This window comes from Neomonachus schauinslandi, chromosome 13 (genome assembly GCF_002201575.2).
Source record: "Neomonachus schauinslandi chromosome 13, ASM220157v2, whole genome shotgun sequence".
Lineage (NCBI taxonomy): Eukaryota > Metazoa > Chordata > Mammalia > Carnivora > Phocidae > Neomonachus > Neomonachus schauinslandi.
The window spans coordinates 3,260,207-3,283,880 of NC_058415.1; the positions used below are offsets into that span (position 1 = coordinate 3,260,207).

The following is a 23,674-nucleotide window of genomic DNA, read 5'->3' on the forward strand; positions in this document are numbered from 1 at the left end:
AGTTTGAGGCTTCGTCCAGAATGAATCTGTATGTTTGCCATTAACCAGGGTTGAACTGTAAAAAGGCAATGATTTCTTCGTTTAACTTCTCTGAGTAAAGAATTGATAAAATAGCGTGTCTTGAAGGATTTGGGGGGAAATGCCCTCCACCTCCCCTTTCAGAATGGTTAAAATACTGATGAAGGCTAGTGAGCCCCAATATGTGAGGCCTACATTAGAAATTCAAATGCTGGACACATTGGACAATGTCTAAGAAGGCTGCCGATATTTCAAAAGAGGCTCATGTGAGGTGTGAGCTCCAAATCCAGAAGTTCTCCTAATTTTTTTACATAATTCCTGTTTCAGGCTGCAGTTGATTGGATCCTCTCTTGTCTTGTTAGAAGGGCCATAAGCCAAAAGGAGTGTAGCCAACGCAAATGATTTGCAGGTGTTGGGGGCTGTGCAAAGCTGTCCCTGCGCATTTGGAAATGTCCCCGTGTCCTGTGCACTGCACTGCTGGACGGCCTTCCTGCCCCCTGGGGCCCAGGCCGGGGCTGTCCTGGGTCAGATGGGCAGTGCACAGTGCCTTTGGCTCCCTGTGGCTGAGATAAGAGACCTCATAGCAGGGCTGGGTGATCTGACCCTCCTAGTTTTGTTTCCAGTATCTCAAACAGCTTCTGCATGTGCTGTGTTTATTAGCTCCAAGTTTATTTTGCTCAGACATTTTTCCCTTTTAATCTTCTCAATCCCTCTGTGTTTTATGAGCAATTAAATCCAAGAGTGGTTTTGGTTTTGTTTCTCCTTGCATTTGTCAAAATGTGCTTTTACTGTCTGAGCCGTGTTTGATGTCAGAGAGCGTCCTTGAGCCCCTTGGTAAGAGCAAGAGTTCACATTGTGATGAAGGTAGCCCAGGTCATAAGAAAGTGTCTTTGGTTCTGCTGCTTTTTATCCAGCACCTCTCTCTGCTCAACAGCCAGGCTGGCCCCACCTTGCTTTCCCAGCTGGGTCCCTGTCCTTCACATCTGTTCACCCACGTAGGTCACCCCAGCCCATGTGGAGTTGGGTGGCAGCATGACCCAGCAGAACGTGGCTGCAAGGCGTGTCCCTCTGGAGCCCTGGTCATCAGGATGGGATGCAACGGTTACCAGAGCACAAAGCCTTCCACCGTGTGTCCTGGGAAGAGAGAGGTAGTTAATTTTCAAGTGAATTAATTACACAGATTTTCCTTTGTGGTCTGCTATAATTAGAGGACTGCTTTTTGTCTTGGAAAAGAAAGGGGGCCTCACTGATCATTCCGATTTGGATCCATATTCTTTGAAACCAGAGGGCCTGGCATTACTCAGGTGGTACGGTCAGACAAGCAGTCAGCTGGCCCATGGGGTCCAAATGCACACAACACATTCCCATTTATGCAAGAGATGGCTGTTGACATCATCTGGAGCCATTTTGTAAATGTTCGGTCAACATTCATCTTGGGCTCACTGAGAGCCTGTGCATGGAGAAGCCCCTACAATAACCCCACCTCTGTTCCGTGTTTGTGTTGAGCTGGCTCAGGTAGCATGGTGGATGGACTTCATACGCTCAGGGGTCTTCCATTTCCCATTTTGTCGAGTCCTGTCGCTGGGACAAGATGAAAGTTCTAGAAGTTGTTATTGTTCAACCCCCCTGGTTAATAGGTTAGGAAATGGGACCTAGACAGAGTCAGGTGTTTATCCAGAGATATGGTTTGTAGTGAAGCTGGGGGAGAACCAGGTCTCCTGGTTACTGTCCAGGGCCCCTTCCACGATAGGCACTGATGTTAGGGTCTACAAGTACATTCTACACACACACACTCTCTCTCTCTCATGAATACATTAAAAATGTCTTTAGAAAGAAGAAAGGGGAAATCTTGCTGAGTCCTAGCATCATCAGTGGGTCTCTTGGAAGGTCGTAAAAGCCCTTTCCCCAACCTACCTGCTGCCCCCTCCCTCCACAGTCTTCTACAAAGTCTTGTCTACGTGAGATCTTTGTAGATAAAACTGATGGTCTGTCTTGAAAGTTATCATGCCAACCACATCAGAGTAAAGTAGTAGAAGTCCTCCGTTCTCCAACTTGATGGGCAAGAGTATCTCTACCAGCAGACAGTGTGCATCTGGGCATGCTCTTCACTGTGTGAAAGATCTCTCCAGCTCAAGTGTGGACACTGGGTCAGAGGGAAAGGCAAATAAAGATGCAAAGCTCAGATGGTGACCCAGTTGATCCCCAGCAGTAGTGTTAAGAATCCAGAACCAGCCAGTTAGGAACTGTGATCAGCTTGAGCTAGCAGGTGTCTCCATCTGAGCCGATTCTTCTCCAGACAAAGGAATAATCTATGCATTGTGTTCGGTCTATTGGAATTCACCAGTGGAAGAAGCTGTGATTCAGCCACGATTCAGCCTTGAGATATGAAATCCTGCTCCTCAACCTCCATTACTGTCCCCAATGCTCCAAAGGGATGGTGGTCAGCCTTTGTCACTAAGAGCCACCAAGCGGTGGTCAGGCTGGCCTCATATCACTGAGAGCCGCCCAGAATCAAGGCTTTGTGCTTTCCTATGTGGATGGTTTGGGCCTCATTGAGGCAATTGCCTGCTATGGTTAAACATGATGTCTGAGGGTGTAGAAGGCCAATGGTTTCTTTTGAAAATTTTAATTTAACTTTTTATTTTGAAGTTATTTTAAATTTACAGAGCTGTTGCAAAGATGGTCCTAGGAGTTCCCGATCCTTCACCAAGCTTCCCCTAAAGTCAAGGTCTCACAAAAGCATAGTGCGTCTATCCCGGGTACATGCGGAGACCCACAGCACCACACTATTAACTAAAGCGCAGGCTCTTTAGATTTCACCACATTTCCCACTAGACACCGTATTGCATTAGGCATCATTCTCTTTAAAATCTCCAATCCATGACAGTTCCTCAGTGTTCATCATGACCTTGACCTTTTTGAATAACACTAGCCAAGTATTTTGGAGGATTTCCCCCAAACTGGGCATGTCAGGTGCTTTCTCATGATTACGTGGAAGTGATGAATTTGGGGAGAATGCCATGGAGGTGATGTGTGTGCGTCATCTCATCCTTTCAAGGAGTGTGTGATGTCATTGCCACTTGTCACCTGGGATGTTTACCTTGATCACCTGGCTCAGGTGGTCCGCCGGATCTCTCCATTGTAAAGTCACCACTTTTTTCTTCCTCAGAGGAGGACAACGCAGCTTCGCTTCCTGGGGGGAGGGATGCAGAAGAACTTGTGGATGGATGGTAAAGCTAACACAGGGTCTAGGAGCTTTTTTGGAGGGTAGGGGCTTTGAGGCTCTGTCGATATCCTGCTTTCCCTCAAAACTCCCACCTTGCCCACAGCTGTTATCCCTGGGGTGTTCCCAGTGATTCCCGTGCTGTCGGTCCTGCTTCTTGACTGGAATTACTTGACCTGTTCCATTTCATTCCCGCGTGCAATCATTTCTTCATGTCAGGATGGACTCGCACCTGTTCGTGTCATCCTTTGGGGTAGACTCCAACACAGTCTCAGTTTATCTTTGTGGCTGAAATTGTTCCAGCTGGCACTGCTGGTAGCCCTTTGGGTTGGTTCCTGTCGACCAGCTTCCTTCCATCCCTCCCCTACCCCACCCCTAATTTTTAAAAAATCGCTCCCTTCCTTTTTAGTCACAAGATGCCCCAAGCTCATCTTATGCTTTCCCTGTCCCAGTCCTGGAATCAACCATTTCTCCAAGGTGCCCTGTTTCCTCTTATCGGAGAAAGGAGTCAGAGAGCACTTTCCAGGTGCTGCGCGTACTTATTGCTGGGCCCTCTTAGCAGGCAGAAATAGAAAAAAAATGTGTGTGCATATTAACCCGTGTATGCACACACATTTATTTCTGTGTCTACTCATTTGTGCACAGATTAAAATAAGCAGGAGGTCATGCTGACATCTCCAATTCTAATCCAAAAGAACAAGGTTCATTCTAGCATCCGGCCCCTTGCTTATCTGTAACTTCTTTCTCTATGGCGAGAAACCCAGGTCTCACTATCTACAATGCATTTACTGATTTTTTAACCCTGGTATAAGGTAAAGTAGCTGCTGAGTGGCCCACCTCTCCTCCAAATTGACAAATTACCTGTAGAACACAGTCCTCCTGTATCCAGTGAGCGAAGTTCTTTTAAAAATGGTAAACCACCCCTTAAGCCACCCCCCTCCCACCCTCTTAACCCCCCACGACTGTGCTCAGTTTTTTCCATCGCAAACCCCACACATATAAAATAAATTTTGTATATTTAGTAAATTGTGTGTGTCTCTCTGACTAGATTGGAAGATCCTCAAAGAGTGAAGACTTGGAAGGTTTTATTCAATGTCGTAGCCCCGCCCCTAGCAGAGTGCGGGGCCCATGATGCTATCAACACATACGCATTACGTAAAGCGAGCACCAGTAACTGAGCTTAGACAGCCCTGTGAGTTCAGATGTCCGTTGAATAGAAGCGGACCCCAGAGAGAACCTCAGTACTTCCGCACGCCATCTGGAGAAGTAATCAGAATTTCTCTATTTGCCATATTTTCAGGACACCAGCTTCTTCAAGACGAGCAATGGGCACTCTGTTGGAGGCTCGTGGCAAGCTGGGACATCCACAGCAGAGCATCGGACTCGCCTGAACTCCAGCTCGGTCCCAGCTGTGCAGTGGACCCAGTGTCTGGGATCTGCTTCTAGGAATACTGACTACATTGGTCTGAGATTGGGCCTCAAGGGATTTTTAAAAACTGTGCTCTAATATGCATAACGTAAAATTTACCATTTTAATCATGTGTAAGTGTAGCGTCCAAAGGCATTAAATACAGTCACATTCTTGTGCCACCACCAACACCATCCATCAACCACAACTTTTTCGTCTTGACGAACTGGAACTGCATCCCCATTGAACACCTCCTCATCCCCTGCCCCAGCCCCTGTGCTCAGCATCTACGTTCTCTGCGACTCTGCTCTAGGGGCCTCATGTAAGTGGGATCCTACAGTATTTGACGTGTGTGTGTGTGTGTGTGTGTGCGTGTGTGTTTGGCTTATTTCACTCAGCGTAATGTCTTAAAGGTTTACCCACGTTGTAGCAGGTGTCAGAATTTCTTGCCTTTTGAAGGCCAAATAGCATCCCATTGGGTGTACATGCCATATTTTGTTTCTCCATTCATCTGTCAGTGGATGGGCATACAAGCAACTGGAAGACTCCCTGCTTTGTTATTCTGGGTCTACTCAGAAGTGGGATTGTCTACATATTGACATGGCCGTGAGGTTTTCCATTTCAGATGTGCAGCCAAGGTTGTAAACCCACGTGCCGTAGGCCTCCTCGTCACACACCCTGCTCTGAGGAGAGGCCAGCTGGAATGCCAGTGGTCAGAGGCACCCTGTTCATATTTGCTGAATGGATGAATTCATAATAAAGAGCACTTGGATACCACCCATACAAAAATGTATGTTTCCGGAAAGATGGCGCTGGAATGAAAGCTGGAGGCGTTTCAACAATGGGAGTTTCCAGAAATAGACAGAGTATCAATGGGCCACTTGCAGCCCTAACAGCAAAGCTTCCTTCCAGCTTTATCTTCTACCCCAAAGCCTAAATCTGCTTGCTGCCAATTTGGTTAACACACACTCTGATGGGGATGAGGAAAGAGGAAATGCAATTTGGAAACTGTGAATCTAACTCATTCAGATCATTTCTTCTTTCAATTCCTTAGTGTAAATCTATCACATTTTGGTGGGTACCTCCCCCCAACCTCCCGCCAAAAATATTTCTCAGAAAGCCTTTCCAAAAAATAAAATGTATTGAGTAAGCGCTTTGTCCTCAGACGAACAGCAGTGTAGGTCTGCTGAAGCCCCACTGGCCAAAAACAATAAAACAAAAAGAGAGCAACATAGAGAGAGAAAGGGATAGTGTTTTTCCGCATCTGCAGAGACATCCCATCTCTCCTAGGTTCTGGTGGCAACCATGAGGGGGTGACACAAAGCCTCTGCAGTGCTCCCTGACTCCAGAGAGATGGGGGGTGCTTCTTAGTAGGATCCCCACCTTACTTTCCAGTCCTAAACCATGGCTTGCCCTGAGGTCAGAGGGCGCACTCCTAAGCCCAGAGGCTCTTGCCCAGCTGCTCGCTCTCATCATTTCATCTCATCCCCTGGGCAGGAACCCAGCATGGGAGCTGGCAGCCTCCAGGAGGCATGCCTCCCTCTTACCATCTCAGGCTGGAAACTTCCAGTTTTGGGGAAGGAGGCCTGGAGAAGTAGACCATGGACCAGTGGGGCGTGAGCAGGGAATGCACGTCTTGTCCTGTTGCTCTGAGCAGAAGGTTCCAGCAGGAGAGGGGAGTGTGTTTGAGGTGAAAGGAGCAGAGATAGCAGAGAGGCGAGCCTGGATGAGTGCCAGGCCTGCACGGCGAGAGAGGGGTGGACCGCCTGGTAAATCTATGTGGTGGCTGCTCCCGGGGGAGTCAAGGTCATTGTTCAGAGGAATGATGGCCACTGTGTCGCAGCAGCTGGGTCTCCATCCCCACATGCGCATGTCCCCACAGCAGCCCAGATGCACGGAGCAGGTGCCTTGGCCCAGGCAGGGGGAGCTCACTCACGTTTGCCTTCCCTTCAAACACCAGGGTAGGTGCAGCCTGGCGGGGACCTGCCCCTGCCCCATACACATGTACACGCCTCCGTCTCTGCATCTCTCTGTCTCTCTCTCTCCATCTCTGAGTTATCTCCTGCCACTCTCTGAGTTTGGGGTTCTTCGTCTTGGTCTACCAGACCTGCCTGGTAGAAAACCATGACAAGAAGGGCAAGCAAGAAGGGTACTCTGTTCTCTCTTTATCCACAAGCCGCCCGCCAGCACCCCGATCTGTCCCTCCAGACCCCAGAGCCCCCTGAGTCCCACTGGCTCTTGGGGGGCAGCTGGGTGCTTGCGGAGTCCTGCTCCCACGCAACACCTGCTGGCCCATGATTCCCCAGGGAGTGGAGTGGCTGTACGGTCTGCTGAAGTACTGATCCGCACCCTGTCCCTCTGCCTCAACTGTGGCGGCCCTTCATATTGATACTGTAATATTGTCATTCATCATAAGAACGATATATTTGGTCCTTGTCCCTACTTCTGCCACAGAGCTCCTAAAACGCTGGGTTTTCCAGAGTGAGGAGAGCAAGGAAGGTGCCTTTTGTGATGTTGATGAGGCAAATCTAGCCACAACTGGAATCTGGCGAATTCAGCCACCTGGCGGATCAACAAATCAACCCTGTGATTGATTAGGGGGTTGGAACTTCCAGTCACACCCCTGACCTCCAGGAGAGGAGAGGAGAGGGGCTGGAGGTTGGATCAATCACCAAAGGCCAGTGGTTTAATCAATCATGCCTTATGCAATGAAGCCTCCATAAACCTCCCGAAGGACAGGGTTTGGAGAGCTTCTGGGTCGGTGAACATCTGGAGACTCCGGGAGAGTGGTGCAGCCCTGTGCGTCTCTTCATCGGCTGCTCGGGAGCTGTGTCCCTTAATAATAAACCAGTGATCTGGTAAGTAAAACATTCCCCTGAGTTCTGCGAGCCCCACTAGCAAATTACTCAAATCCAAACCTCTGATCTGGAGCCCAAGAGCTCAGGTGACAGCCCGATCTTGGGGACCGGTGTCTGAAGGGCGTGGGGGCGGTCATGTGGGACTGAGTCCATAACCTGGGGAATCTGACACTACCCTTGGGGAGAGTCAGGGTCACAACTGAGTTGCTTGGCGGTGCGGGAAACCCCCATGCCCCTGCTACCCGAATCGTCACTGGGTACAGAATCCTTTTAGATAGCCAGATGGATACAGGGGGCCACCCTGTTTTCCTGAGGGACAGATGAGGGAGAAACAAGCAGAGTGACTAGTGTCTATTGATCACCTAATGCAATGTTTTCCTTTTGTTTTTTTTGTCTACAATTCTAAGAAATAGATGATGCTTTGCAAACCACTTCATGTGTATGATAAATACAAATGAAACAAAGGTTTTGTGAAAAAGCTTACTCATACTACATACGATAAGGAACAAAATGCAACAGTTAATATCAAGAAGATTCAAGTTGGAAGCCCCAATAAAGCATTTAGAATCCACAACAACCCGAATCATTTAGAATCATGGCTTACTATGAATTGATTTTCTTTCCCCATAATGGGTGGCAACCCACATTTCCAAACCACTGGCACCATCACGTACCAGATGCTGGGTGCTGGGCACGGCTCATTTAACATCCACAAAACATACTTGAGGAAGATATTAATACCTCCATTTTGCCGATGGAGAAACTCAAAGTCCAGTCAGCCTAAGTGACTTGGAGAAATCCTTTGCTTCCTAAAAGCCCTTTCTTGCTCCCCAACTTCAGTGTCCATGGCAGGAGTGGACACCAGCCCTGCTGGGTGGTAGGAGCTTTCCGGAGCCGGGTCGATGCGGGGTCTCCAAGGGCTGTAGCTGCTCTTCCAAGGTCTGGCCACAGGAATGCCGCTCGGCTGCTCAGGGGCAGCCCCTCCATGTCGCTGCCGCCAGGAGCGTGGTTCACAGAAGCACCACTCGCCTGAGCGGGAGCTTCTCCCCCAGCCTCTCTGCTTTGCATTTTGCTCTCTTTGCCTCTTAACTGGCGTGGTGCATAGGGCTCATCCTGTTGCTTCAAACGGAGCCCTCCCCAATTCAAGATTGGGCTGGCAGCAGCTCTGCATCTCTCTATGAAATTTGTTTCTCTGGGCGCCCAGCAGGAGTGGGCACAGGTCCCACCACCGGATCTTGCTGCTGAGCAGCATGTGAAATAAACCCATACAGAGGCGTGCTCTTCCTTGGGTTTCGGCTTTTCAGTCTGAAACCAAGTTGAAGGAGGGAAGCTGAGATTATATCCCTGTCCTTTCTCCACTTCCTCGGCTCCCTCCAAAACCATCTGTTTGGATCACATGCATGTCCAGCAATGTGCTGGGCCTCAGAAAGAAAGGTGGGAAGGAGCAAAGACTGTCATCCTGGTCCTTACCTCGGTGATGAGCTGGTTCAGTGGTTCGCAAACCTTAGCTTGCCTGGGGGCTTGCTGCCACACGGACTGCGAGTTTCCCCAGCAGGTGTGGGGTGGGCCAGAATTCTCCTTTCTAACGACCTCGCAGGGGCCACCACTGCGGCTGGTCCCGGGACCCCACTATGAGAACCACAGATCCAGTTGTAGAGTTCCCTGCATGCAATATCTCCAGACTGAGCTGAAGCCTCGCTGGGGCTCTCTGGGCTCCTGGGGGCAGAAGGGCCCTTGTGGTTAAGGTTGGCCCACACTGAAATGGGTTCGATGCTGCTATCCAATACCTCTGTCCTTTTCCAAAGGCTCGCTCCCTCCCAGAAGCTAGATGCCAGTGATTGGCAGGTCCCCGGAGTGCACCCCAAACGGGCCGATGCAACTCCATCTGTTAGAGCATATGCTCTGAAAACCAGAGGCCTCCCTCCAGGAGCTCATTATTTACCAATCACTAAGCCGGCAGCCGCGAGCATTTTCCCTTGGCTGCTGCTCTGTCTGTGGACAATGCGAGTCTGACAGGTGCTGCCGAGCCCCCACCGAGGTCCTTCCCCCCGGCTCCGCCCCACTACCTGTGGACCCTCACAGAGATTTCTGTGCAGAAACGCTCTCCCGGTCTTCATAAACGCTTGGCAAAATTTGCACTACACCTCCCCCTGTTTTTATGGCAATTGTCAGTTACAGTGAGGACCACGGCCCATGCAAAGTCAGCTTTCTCTGCGACGGTTGAACATGGAACAGAAGCATCTTCCAATCAAGCCAAATCCACAAGTGCCTTCCGAGTACATTTGGATGCCTGCAGATCCCCATGGGGTCTGGCACAAGAAGCCCAGGATTCCTGATTCGGGAAGCACCAGGCGCATCCCTGCAGAATGAACAGGGTGCTTGGAGACTGCTGTGTTCGGGGCACACCTCGGCTGCCTTTTCTCACCTTTGCTTTGATTGGTTTGCTGGAGTTAGGTCACATGAACACTGGTATTGTTAACCCATTATTATTTGAACAAGCAGGAAAAACATTGAAGGGCTATTTCTTTTTTTCTTTAAGATTTATTTATTTATTTGAAAACGAGAGAGAGAGAGAGTGTGTGTGGATGGAGGGGCAGATGGAGAGTCTCATGGAGGCTCAGTGCTGAGCAGAGGGCCCGACGTGGGGCTCGATCTCAACGACCCTGAGATCACGACCTGAGCCAAAACCAAGAGCCGACGCTTAACTGACTGCGCCAGCCAAGCACCCGAGAACAAATATGGAACAGGAAGGGGCAGAGTTTCTTTTTCTGTGCAGTTTTCCAACAAGACTGTGGTGTTTTGTCTGATAGAAAGAGAGCGCACACCGTTGGTAAGCGAGCCTGTGTGTTCTGGCCTGCGTGCACACACATGAGACATCTCAGAGTGATTGAAAACCCTGATCCTTATACTAGTTCTTACTCTGAAGTTGCACGGGTCCAAGGCCTGACCAGAGCTTTCCTCTGACAGAGTGGACACCACAGGACAGGCTCTGCTCAGTCATCTTACGGTTGAAGACGGCAGGACATGGGAATCCCTGAAACACTGCGTGGCCAGCGGCTTGTGGGGAAGTGAATCCAGTGCTGGCCCCCGAGCCTGGAGCTCCTGCAGGCCTGCGGCCCTGGGCCCTGACCGGCGTGGAGAAGAAGCTTCATGGCCACAGTTGCTGCAGACGGATGTCTGTCTTTAAGAGGCCCCTCGTGCTGAGCTGGACCCATTGCTGCACACTTGGCAGCCCCGGGGGGTGGGGGCGCGAGAAGTCAGGAGCTGCCTTTTGAGAGAACGCACTCCCCTTCCCCTAGAAATCGTGTCTGGTGTCTCCAAGAATTCTTCAGTGGGTGTACGTGTGTCCCAAGTGGAGGATCTCGCCTGTAGCCTGAGCCCCGACAAAGAGAACAGGATAGAACAGTAATTAAGGACCAAGGTCACGTCTGGCAGAGCAGCGTGGCCCATTTCAGAGCCACGGTGGCTCCGGGTCCAGTGGGGAGTGGAGCAAGCCGCGTCCCCGGGGCCGAGCCGCGGGCACCTCTCACTGGGGAAGGCACGCTGGCTCCAGAAGGTCTGCTCCGAGGGAAAAGGGCGACATGCGGGTATGGTGGGCCCCGGCCCAGGATGTGGCTGAGCGGGCCCAGCGCTCATCCCCCAGGCTCCGAAACAAATGAAGGCCGTGGGACAGCGGCAGAGACTGTCCCAGGGCAAGTCCTTGGCGTCCCCAGCAGAGCACGGGGCTCACACGGGCTCTGCTCGCTGCCAGGTGCATGCCGTTCACTCCAGGGAGGGCCAGTCCGGCATGGAGGCGGGCAGAGCCTTTGCTGCCTGCGGAGTGGCCACGGAGCTGCTGGGGGCACACAGAAGGGGGGCGGAAGTCAGACAGGATGGGGGCCCGGTGGGGCCGTGCCGAGTTGGCCCCGTCCGCAGGGACACGCTGTCCTAGCCCGTGCTAGTCGTCGGCACGTCCAGGAACGGTGTGTGTGCTTTGGGTCACCGAGCCTGGCCGCGCACACTGCCTCGTTCAAGCCCCCAGTGCTGGAGGGCGGTGGGGCAACGTGGCCCATTTCTCAGATAGGGAAAGTGGGGCTCAGAGCGCCACGTAAGCAGTGGCCAAGGCTGGTTTGGAGCAGCGGGTCCTCTCGCTCCACCTCGGGGAGTGTGTCCACAGGCTTCCTTCCTTTCTGTGCTTTCTTGGGTCTGCTAATCTGAAAGAACTGAATTAAAAGAAATCCCCCTCCCCAACCTTCTTATTACATGCCCCAGGCAAAACGACCAGGGCCAAAGCTTTCCCCTGTCAGTTCAATGCAGCCATGGCACCTGGCCGCTGGCTCAGGATGTGGGGAGCTGAGGGTGCCCACACAGGGGCTGGAAAGAATGGAAGCTTCCGCCATTCACAGCCCAGGGAGCAGGGCCGGCTGCAGGGGCGCGGCTCGCCGTCATCCGCAAAAGGTGCAGATCCAGACAAAGAGCCCCAAAGGCAGGACCTGTGGCCCCTGGGCCAGGGCTGAGGGCAGAAAGCAAAGGAGCTGGTGGAGAAGCAGACCGCCCTCCGCCCCCCAGGAAGCCTCCTCAGAAGACGGCACCTGCCCCCCACAGAGCCCCGAGTGCGGACACTTGAGCCAGTGGGGGTGGAGGTGGTGGTGGGTGTCTCCACAGTGTCCCTGGGCGCTGTGCTGGCCGACAGGCTCTGCCCGCCTCTTCCTCCCCTCCCACGGGCGTCACAGAGCGGGGCACGCCTCCCCAAGCTGTCCCCTCTCTGGGGCACTTGCCACCTAAGGCAGGCATGCTTCACGCACACACACACGGAGACAGACAGACAGACACACACACACATACCATATTCATACGCACACGCAGTGCACACACCACACATACACACATTCCATATATCTACACCCCCCACATACCATATGCATATTCACACGCTCATACACACATGCACACATCATACACACACACTGTGTAAACAGACACGCACCATACGTACACACTCACACACACCTGAGTCATGCGTATGCAGACACACTCATACATACCACACACACACCAACCCCCCCCACCCCAGACATACAGACGGACAGACCCACAGATATGCCGCGAAGCATGTCATTGGTGAGTTTCTGCTGCCACCTACAGGTTCAGCTGCGGCAGAAGTCGATCGAGGAACGAAACCACCTTGAGATATTAAAATAGGATCCCTGTGTCCAGGGGCAGCTGCTTCTTTTTCTTTTTCTTTTTTTTTTTTTAATTTTATTATGTCATGTTAGTCACCATACATCATTGGTTTTTGATGTGCTGACCCATGATCCATTGTTTTCGTATAACACCCAGTGCTCCGACCGCTTATTTTTCAAATTCGAGGGCCAGCGAGCTTTCCATTAGGAAAAGGAGGTATGTGTTCCTTAGATAAGTGGCCTTGGCTCTTGGGAAGGCGTTCCTGTGTGAGGAGTCCAGCTGGAGGAGAGCTCCAGGGTCATACGGGGGTTCGGGAGGAGGACAGCACTGTAATTGTGAATCCAGAACGAGCCAGTGCCCTCTGATAGCCCTTATAGCCATATAACCTCTGTTACAACCACCCAGCTGTTCCCGTGTAGCCTGGAAAAGCCACCAATGATCCACAAAGTCCACAGTGAATGAACACACTTGCACACGGAGTTCCAAGAAAATTTCATTAAAGGGCACTGAAATTTGAATTTCACATATTTTTCATCTGTCATGAAATAGTCTTCTTCCTCTAATATTGTTCATTCATTTAAAAATCCAAAATCTCTCTTTGCTCACCGGCCACACCCAAACAGGCTGCGATGGATTTGGCCCCGGGGACCGCCACTTACCAACCCCGGTGTCTGTCACTGACTCGGACCTGAAGCTCTATGTCTACTGCCAAGTTGCGCTGGGTTTTGAACCACTACGGGGTATCAGTGCCCTGCAATAGTCTCAACAAGGTCTTCCATCTTGTTCTCGATGGCAAATCTGATAGGCAGCTATTTCTTTCTCCATCACGGGGAATCGTGAAGTGAAGTCCCCGTTTCAGCTTTGGGGATGACCTCACCGGCAACCTGAAGCCGTAGACCATCTGGACGGCGGCATCCTCTAATCTCCAGCTCCGGGAAGGGATCAGAGCGACAACTTGGGGATGGCGATTTGTGGTCTTCTCTTTTCTGGAAATGTTGCTTTGAAGACTTGCAGAACAAGACCGTTGTAGGCATTTCCGTGCTGCTATACGCGTCCTGAATGAAGTCTGCAGGGAACGGGGAATAACGTTTACGGGTATCTACATGGGGGCCAATGTGTGAGGCTGCGAAGGGTGCAGAACCATGCCTAAGTTTGGGGTTGGAGAACCATGTTCCTTGAGACTTTCTCCAGGTACCATTAGACCTTTCTCTTTTGAGGATTCCAGTCAACTTCTAAATAACTTGTATAAACTTTTATACAAGCAACTCAAAAACATGGGAAAAAAGCAGATAGGTTCAAAAACATTTTCTTTATTTCTGATCAGTTCTTTTGTTTGTTCATTAGTTTGTTTAATTAAAGGCACACTTCTTGCCCTTTTGCTTTTAGTACGTTGCTTGGTCAATTTGTATGTCTTCATCAAACTTTGCTGCACCCCAGTGCGTGGGACAAGGGGTAACAATTCCTTTTTCAGATGGAGCAGGAGAATTGTGAAGAGCGACCAAGCAGCAGGTGGGTCTGACGACGCCTTTATATCACAAGACCTCTGCGTTCCTTCCGTCCCTACGATTTTAAAATTTCACAATTCTCCGAATGTGATACCGAATTCTTTCAAAGAGAAGATAAATTGAAACTTGCCCCTTAGATGACTTCATCGTAACGGCGAGACATCGTCCCCTTCGTGCCCCTTTGCTTTTAATGGCACTAATTACAGCCGTGCAGGCCGCTATCATTTCGCACCAGAGGGAACCTCAGGGAGGGAGCCTTGGGGATTCTTCAACAGTGCAGTCCTGAAGGCATATCTCCATTCTGAAGGCTCTGTATCTGTTCCCAAGGGTCAAATCTTTGTTGCCCTCCTGTTTCTAGACTGAACAGTGCCCTCCCCTGTTTGTATATTTAAGCCTTAACGCCAGGGTGATTGCATTTGGACGCAAAGCCTTTAAGGAGGTAAGTAGGGTGTAATGAGATCCTAAGAGTGGGGTCCTAATCCGATAGGACTGGTGACATAAGAAGACACACCAGAGATCTCTGTCTCCACACGCACATGAGGCCACATGTGGACACAGTGGGAAGGCAGTTGTCTGCAACCCAAGGAGACAGGCTTCACCAGAAACCAGCCCTGCCCACACCTTGATCTCGGACTTCCCAGCCTCTAGAACTCAGAGAAAGTAACTTTCTGCTGTTTAAGACCCTCTCCCTCTTTCCCCACTGAGTGGTACGTGTTATACCAGAGCAGGTGCCCCTCCAAACTGTTCTCTCCCAGGTGTCTGAGTTTGGCTCTGAAAAACATCGCTTCCCTCGAGAGCTCAATCCTAAGCAAAGCTCTTACACATGTCCTCTGTCTTCTTGGAACATTTGTCAGCCAGTTCTCCCCAGAAGTGGCTGCTCAGTCCATCTCCAGGCCCCACTGGGCAATGGGATCATCCTGCCACGCACATCAGAATTACTTGTGAAGCTCTGTCCAAAAGACAAATGCCTGGGGGAGCCCGTGTATAGTTCTGGCTGGACTCTTGGCCTCTGAATGCTCCAAGTGTCCCAGGAAACCTAGAGGAGCGTGCGGTACCTGGGGCTGTCAGAGGAGCACGTGAGACTCATGTGGGAGCTTGGAAAAGGGACAGGCTCACGCCCCACCTGCAGAAATCCTGATTCTGGAAATCTGTGCTTGAGCTTCCCTAGGGAGCTTTTCATTTCAGTATTGTACTTTTCAATTCCAGAATTTCCACTTGGCTCTTCTTAAATTATTTATCTTTATTGTTGTTCTCTGCTAGATGAGACAGCATTCTCATACTTTGCCTTTGTTCTTTCAACACAGTTTCCTTGAGTTCTTTCTACACATTGACAACAGATGACTTGAAGTTTCTGGCTAGTAAGTTCTGTGTCCGGGCTTCCTCATGGACCATCTCTATCAACAACTCCCTTTCCCCCTGTGTGTGAGCCCCATCTGCTTGTTTCCTATTCTGTCTTATAGTTTTGCTGTTGTGGTGGCTGAAAACTGAACATTCTAGGTAATAATATGCGGCAACTCTGGAAATCAGAGTCCCCCCTCTCCCCAGGGTTTGCTGTTGTGCTGTTACTTGGCTGTTGTTTGTTTAGCTACCTTTCTGAACTAATTATGTCCCCTCTATTTGGTCACTGATGTCTCTGCTCAACTACCTTAGTGAGCAACAAATGTTTGGACAGAGATTTCCTTAACTGCCTGGAAGCAGTAAGTCTCCCAACCTTTGCCAAGGGGCCCTGTGTGCAAGTTGGGGAATGCTTTCAAAACTCAGCCAGGCAGTTGGCAACCCTGCCTTAACCTGCACTTCTTACTGGCTTGGAGTCCCAAGGTCATCTAGAGGTAAGAGCTTCCAGATTTTTTAATTTGTTAATTTAAAAAAATTTTATAATATTTTTAAAGATTTTATTTATTTATTTGAGAGAGAGCAAGCGTGAGCGGGGGAGGGAGGAGAAGCAGAGGGAGAGCGAGAAACAGGCTCCCCACTGGGCAGGGAGCCCGATGCGGGGCTCAATCCCAGGACCCTGGGATCATGACCTGAGCTAAAGACAGACACTTAACCAACTGAGCCACCCAGGCGCCCCTACTTCCAGATTTTTAAAAAAGATTTATTTATTTATTTATTTATTTTAGGGGGTAGGGGTAAAGGGAGAGGGAGAAGAGTCCTAGGCAGACTCCGTGCTGGGCACAGAGCCCAACGAGGGACTCGATCTCATGACCCTGAGACCAGGACCCGAGCCAAAACCAAGAGTTAGAGGCCTAACTGACTGCACCACCTAGGTACCCCCAGAGCTTCCAGAGTTTTAAGGACTTTCCTGAGCCTGCACACAACCATATGTATGTGCGTGACCTTCCAGAGTCCCAGAAATAGCTTAGAACTTTTTAAAGCATCCTATGGATGTGTCATTCTCCAGTTTTTATTTTATTCTATTGATTGTCCAACTTTTTCCCACTGCCTTAGGCAACTGCAATACTCAACAATTGCCTCTGATTGTTTTAGACAAACACCACTGGAGAAAAGGCTACTGGTGGGAATAGGCTCTAAATCAGTAAAACAAAGAGAGGCTTGTGAGTGGAGTCTCCCAGGGAACCCTGAACAGGCCTCCATTCTGCCTCCTCCTGGGCTGCTGATCTTCACCACAACCAAATGCTGATGGTGTTCAAAGGCACTGTGGAGCAGGGAAGAGAAGAGATGGGAGAAAGCAAGTTAAAATGCTACAAAGCTTGTTGTTCTTACCAAAATTTGGCCATTTTTCTTGAAGTGGCTCCCTAGATTGTTGTACACCTTTAATTAATTTCCAGAGTACTGAAAAAGCTTGATTCTGACCAATTTGCCAGTGGTCCCATTACTTTTATGAAAGAGAGGGCTTTCAGAGTTCCTTACTTGTTCCTTGACACCACTAGGTAAAGTTGATTTTAGTACTGCATTTTATTTAACTCAATATATCCAAAATATTTTTATTTGAACATATAATCAAGACAAAAATTGTTAATGATATATTTTATATTCTTATGTGATGTCTTCAAAATCCAGTGTATGTTTTATACTAAGAAAGCATTTCAACTTGGACGAGCCACATTTCAAACGTTCCGTAGCTCCATGTGGCTATGGCACCATATTGAACAAAACAGATTTTTTTTTTTTTTTATTTATTTTTTTTTTATTTATTTGACAGAGAGAGACATAGCGAGAGAGGGAACACAAGCAGGGGGAGTGGGAGAGGGAGAAGCAGGCTTCCCACCGAGCAGGGAGCCCGATGTGGGACTCGATCCCAGGACCCTGAGATCATGACCTGAGCCGAAGGCAGACGCCCAACGACTGAGCCACCCAGGTGCCCCGAACAAAACAGATTTTTGTCAGAGCCCTAAGTGTGTTCAATATGTTCCATTACGCTTGATCAATATTAAATAGATAATGTAGAGAATGACCAGTTAATTAGGTTACAGGTGGTCACGTTATGTAAGTGCTCGATGGCAGAAATCCTCTGAAGGCAGTCTGTATATAGGTTGTGAAGCATGTTTTTTAGTATAGTTTCTTTATCTGGAAACGGAAAGAGAAAGCAGAACATAAACAAACAACAACAACAAAATTACTCCCGGTAAAATATTAGGACTAATTAGTGCAGTAAATCAGATTGTCTTCAGAAATATTCAGTCCTTCCTCTTTACCTCAAGGTGACACCAAGGAGGAATTTACCTCCCTGGTCCACTGATGCTGGCTTGGTCATGTGAGTTGGGATGTTAGCATTCGTGACACAGAAGAAGCTTGAGGATTGCTTGCACAGTTGCGTTCTGGTGCCTAAGATAACCTGCTGGTCCAGGAATTGGATGTCAGACACACAGTGCAGAGCTACCCCAGGCAATTCACCCCAGTCAGGCCCAGCCTACGTTAGTTTACTCCAGTGAATGCACAAATGCATAAGGTATCAACACATATTGAATGCTATTGAAATTTGTGGTTGGTTGTTACGCAGCATTATTGTGGCAATAGCTAGCTGATGTAACTGCCAACTGAAGATCAGCGGAATAAAATGTGTACTCTGAAATGATATCGTAAGTCAATGAGCAAGCAGGCAAGTCAGCTTTTGCTGTGGGCAACAAACAGTTCCCCTTTTCAGTGACTTAAAACAGCCAACATTTCACTATTTCCCACTGGGTCTGCAGGTAGGCTACAGATTTCTACTGCAGGCTGCAGGTCAGCACAGCTCTGATTATCACGCCTTTCCAGGTTGAAGGAAGAGCTGTAAACTGGGACACATGGTTCCCATGCAGACAGGAGTTGCATATAGAGTGAGCCAAAATAAGCAAGTGTGTCTAGGTCTTTGCTCAGGCAGATCACATCCCCTCCCACTGCAAAAAGCAAAAGCAAGTCCTTCAGTCTGTGGCTTGTCAGGCCAGGCTGTACATCTTCCTGGGGAGGTGGGGGTGTGGCAAGGGGGATCCATATTTCCTGAGTGACAGGACAATACAGTCTCCCACCGAAAGTCACCCAGCTGTTTATTTGGTAACTTTTCACTAACGGTTTGATTACTATAAATAATAGGTTATCATAAACATGGGGGCGCCTGGGTGGCTCAGTTGGTTAAGCGACTGCCTTCGGCTCAGGTCATGATCCTGGAGTCCCGGGATCGAGTCCCGCATCAGGCTCCCTGCTCCCTGCTCTGCTTCTCCCTCTGACCCTCCCCTCTCTCATGTGCTCTCTCTCTCTCTCTCTGTCATTCTCTCTCTCAAATAAATAAATAAATAAATAAAATCTTTAAAAAAAAAAAACATGACTTAAGAATAACAACGATATTCCCATCGAACTGACCCTGTTTTCTAGGAGCTTCACGAAGGTCCATGTATTCCCAGAAATTCTCTGTAGGGTGATGAGTGAAAGGAGAGCTGGGGACAAACAGGATGAGTCATCATGCTTTCCCACATCCTCTGTTGATCGGGGTAAAGCCGTGTGCTGTCTGATTATAACAGGAACACGTGGTCAGGGCAAACCGCCTGTCCTCTTCATCCCCAGGAGCTGCTCTCAGCTCCGGTGGCTCCTTCTGCAGGGTTCCTGGGAGGGTACGATCAACTGGGCGGGCACTTCCTGGCCAGAGCCGTGGCCGCCGGCCCGGAGAGGGGGGTGGGTCCCACAGCCCGCCTGCCATGTGCCTGTGTGGGGGACCCCGGGAAAAGCAGGGCGGAGGGCGTGGGAAGCGGAGATCCGCAGGGCAGGCGGGACGGCGTGCAGAGCAGCGGGGCTGACCTCTGAGTGCGAGCCCCCCTGTGTACTTCCCGCAAACCTGCTTCAGTGCGTCATCCAGCCCGGCTCCTGCCCTGCAGCTGCCTCTATCTCGGCTTCACCATCCTTCTAGCAGCCATTAAGAACAATTTCCCCGGCTTTTATAAAAGTAGCATTTTAATCAGAGTGCAAGGAGATCGAAAGCTCATGGGAACTGCAGAATCCACTTTAAAACAGTGTCCCAAATCAGAATGCACAGCCCTTATTCCTGCCACATGAGTATCTACTCATTAACGAAAAAAAATAATTTGATAAAGGATTCCAAATCTCAAGTGTCCTCAATACAGTCACGTTTGTCTGTTGCTTCCTTATGTCAGCGCTTCTGAGGTGCTTTTGACAAAACAGGTGTTCTGACCTGGAAGGCTGGTGTGAGCCATGTCTCCATGCACCAATGCCTTGTGGATGCAACAGGAGAGAAGAAAGTTCTCGGGGTCGATCGGATAGTCACCTACTGGTTTTATGATACGGTAAAAGCAGCTAACATGAGGTCCACCCTCCTCACAGATGTTCAAGGGCAGAGCAGAGTGCCATTGGCCACAGGCACGGGGCCAGTGCAGCTCTCCGGACTCGTTCATCCTGCACAACTGAGGCTTTCTCCCTTGAACGGCACCCGCCCCCCTCCCCTTCCCCCAGCCCTGGCTCCCACCTTCCGCTCTGCTTCCCTGCGCTGGACCACTCTAGGGCCCTCACGGCAGGGGAACCATGCGCCGTTTGTCCTTCTGTGTCTGCCTCGTTCTACTTAGCACTGTGTCCTCTGGGTCCATCAATGCTGTTCCACCTGGTAAGATTTCTTTCCTTAAGGCGAAATAGTATTCCACTGTAAGTATCTCTCTCTCTGTCTCTGTCTCTTTTTTAATCCACAGCCAAGGTGTGGAAATGACCTAAATGTGCATCCACAGATGAACAGATAAAAATCATATTCATCAATGCACGAGTTTTCCTCCGAAGCCCGGGTGGTGCTACTGATTTTAGTAGAAATGAAAAACAAGAATCCCCAAATTTCAGGTCAGTGCGGCCCTGGAAGCCTGGGCCTCCTCCCTCGCCTCCTCTCGTCCCACGAGGACCTCTGCAGCCTCGTCCCGGCTCGGCCGCCAGGGGCATGACTCACCCAGCGAACGCACCTGCTCTTTCTGGAGCTGAGTCAGGGAACACCGGACCCTCCCGTGGGGATCTGTATTTATAGGATGCCAAAGCCGTCCAAAGCAGAGCTGTTGTTTAGCAACCCAGCACGAGTCTCCTGGAAAACAAATGGAAAAACAGCGCTCTTCAGGCCCCTCTCTCTCCTGCAGTCGGAATGGCTTTGTCCCCAGTCAGCACAGTGCTTCCGTGACACAGACGAGTGCTGACTGACCACACAGCACTAGGTCTCGTTCTTCTCCAGTCAGCCCGCCGAGCCAGGGCCGTGGCCGTCAGGAGGCCCCTGGCTGCCTTTTCTCATTTCAGCTTCTGTGACTTTGACGATTTTATGTATTCGGTTATTTGAGAAAGAGGGAGCATGGGCGGGGGGAGGGGCAGGCAGACTCCGCAATGAGCGCAGAGCCCAGCCTGGGGCTTGAGCCTATGACTCTGAGATCATGACCTGAGCCGAAACCAAGAGTCAGACCGTCAGGGGCCCCGCAGATCCTGACTTTGTACAAGCTTGCACTGTCCTGGGATGTTTCCAACTAAAAATCCAGCCCAAATCTGATCTTCAGGAGATTTTCATCATCCACGTGGCTGACTAGCCATGGCCGTTCCGTTTGGCCACAGGCGCCTAAGTCCAAAACTCAACTTAGCCTCTGTGTCCTGGACCCGGCTCCTTGCTTGGCAGCTCGGGGATCCCAACACTGCCTACTTGAGCTGGATTTTCATAACTGTCCCTCTGTCTGTCCCACACTCACACTCACACCTGGTGCACTCTCTCCAGACCACCAGCCCAGGGCTTAGAACCTGTTGCTCACGCCCACTTTGTGGCAGACGCATCTTGGACCCCAGTTGCCCCCACATCTCTTGGGCCTCATCTTTGGGATGCTCCTCTAGCCTCCCCTGCCAGGCCCGTATGTTTCCTTCTGTGGGGATTCTCCTGAGCCCAACCAATGGCTCTTCCGCCCTCCCAATGGGAGCCCGGGCTCCAGCTTACACCAGGGCAGCCTGCGGCTGGGAGTACTCGTCCCCGCAAGTGTGTGCTCTCCCTCGTACCCTGTATCCAGGCTCCCTGCAGGGTTCACTCCAGGTGCTCCTGTGGGCAACAGCTTTAGGATGTGCCCCTCCCCCAGCCTCCTTCCTTCTCCAGCCCCTGCCCTGTGTTCTCGGCACTGCCCCCTTCCCCCAGCCTCACGAAATGCTAGGGACTCCATATGCTGCCTCTGCACGCCCACAGGTTCAGGAAGCCTCACCCACCACTCAGCACTGAGCTTCTCTCTCCTTCATCTGTGCTCTCGTGCGTTCACCTCCACTTAATGCATCCTGACTTCAGAGATGCATTCTCCTCCCTTCCTAGACCCGAAGCTCTGTGAGGGCCAGCACTTTGAGGATTCTCCTTTGCACCAGTAGAAACTGTCACACGATAAATGACATAGAAATCCTGTATAAATGACCACATCTCTAAAACCAAATACCCTTTGAATATTTTTTGAACTTTGCAGAAATTCACCTCTGTCTTAGGATCTGCAAATATTTGTCATCTCCTGTCTCTTTCCCTGACCCTGGTTATTTTTATTTTGATAAGATATAAATTTGGACAGCAAAAGAGGGGACCACCAAATTTATACATTTCCTTAATATCGTCCCTTTATTTCTTACAGATGCAATTTTGCTAAATGATATGTGGATGTTACAGCCCTTGGCAGCGGTGAAGGTCTTCGGTCATCCAGCGGCCTGAGCTGGCCCCTTCACCTCTAGGGGGGTGGATGAGAGTCTCCTTGAGCAGCCGCACACTCCAGCTGTGCTCGGGACCCTCAGACGTGGCTTTACAGGAATACCTAAAGCAAGCAAACAAGCATAATTTCGAATGAAATCAGGCTTTCTAGTGAAGGATTCAAAAACAGTCCATGTTCTTGGCCTCTGCTGCCCGTGTGGGCCCCAGACTCAATCCCAAGAGAGGACAGGCAGCCTTTCGTTCCTCTACAGAAAATGTCCACAAGGGCTTCCAAGAACGAAAGGCTCCAGGCTTTAGGCAAGCGTATCCTGAAGATATTTTCATCACATTTTACTACCAACTTCCAGATCCTCATAAACAATGAAAATTGAAGCTCTCTCTAAATTTTCCATTTTTCTAAAATTAAGAATACAACGCAGTGTCCTTCACTTGCCCTTTGCACCTGGGTGGCCCACGGGTGTGTGAGCCCATGAGGCAAGAACCCGGTGGTGGTGCAGTGCCCGAGCTCACGAGGGCCCCTGCTGGGGGCCACCTGGTTTGGCGGGGGCGCAGGGCTCCCGCTGTTGAAACAGAAGCATGACACTCCAGTCTGAGGATCCTTCCTTCGGGAGCAGGTGTGGGGGTCCCAGCTATGCCTGGGAATTGCCCGCCCAGAGCCACGCGCGGCTCCTGTGGGCACAAGGGTGCTTCCTGACACCTCAGAGGCCGACGTGCATTTGTTTTAGAATGGAGCTATTTTGTTGCCAATATTTTATTTATTTATTTTTCCAGATTTTGTTTATTTATTTGACAGAGACACAGTGAGAGAGGGAACACAAGCAGGGGGAGCAGGAGAGGGAGAAGCAGGCTCCTGGCTGAGCAGGGAGCCTGATACGGGGCTCGATCCCAGGACCCCGGGATCATGACCTGAGCCGAAGGCAGACGCTTAACGACTGAGCCACCCAGGTGCCCCAGAAGGTTCTTCATTTCTTCATCGTGCCCCCGAGACTGTCCTCTGGGGCTTTGGCTAGTTTGATCCAGAGTGAGATGTCTCATGTCTTAAAAGCAAATACATTTATTGGCAGGAGAGTAAAATGGCGAACAAACAAGTCAACCAGGCTTGTATCTATCATGTCTTAACGTGTGCCAGGCACGTTACAGGCTGTCTGTGTCCCACTCCTGAAGGCCGGGAGCCAGTCAGGCAGGGTGCTCCAGACAGACTACCACACCCGCTGGGATACCTGGGTACCTGCTGGTTTCAACTACTCCCCCTTGCTGCCTCTTGAGGATGGAGCTGCCATGCCCGGGGCACCCACTCTTCCATGTTGCTGAAAGCACTTTAGGAGACCTTCCTTAATGGCTGTTTGAGGACATCAATCCTTTCCTGCCTAGACTCTA

General features: G+C 50.4%; 1 long non-coding RNA gene across 1 annotated transcript; it reads left to right on the top strand.

Annotated features, from left to right (window-relative positions):
• The first annotated feature begins 7,246 nt into the window (after nt 1–7,246).
• Nucleotides 7,247–22,714, top strand: LOC110584394. The gene is made up of 3 exons (XR_002480574.1): nt 7,247–7,507; nt 20,304–20,445; nt 22,224–22,714. It is a non-coding gene; the product is annotated as an uncharacterized LOC110584394 (long non-coding RNA).
• Nucleotides 22,715–23,674: the final 960 nt, after the last annotated feature.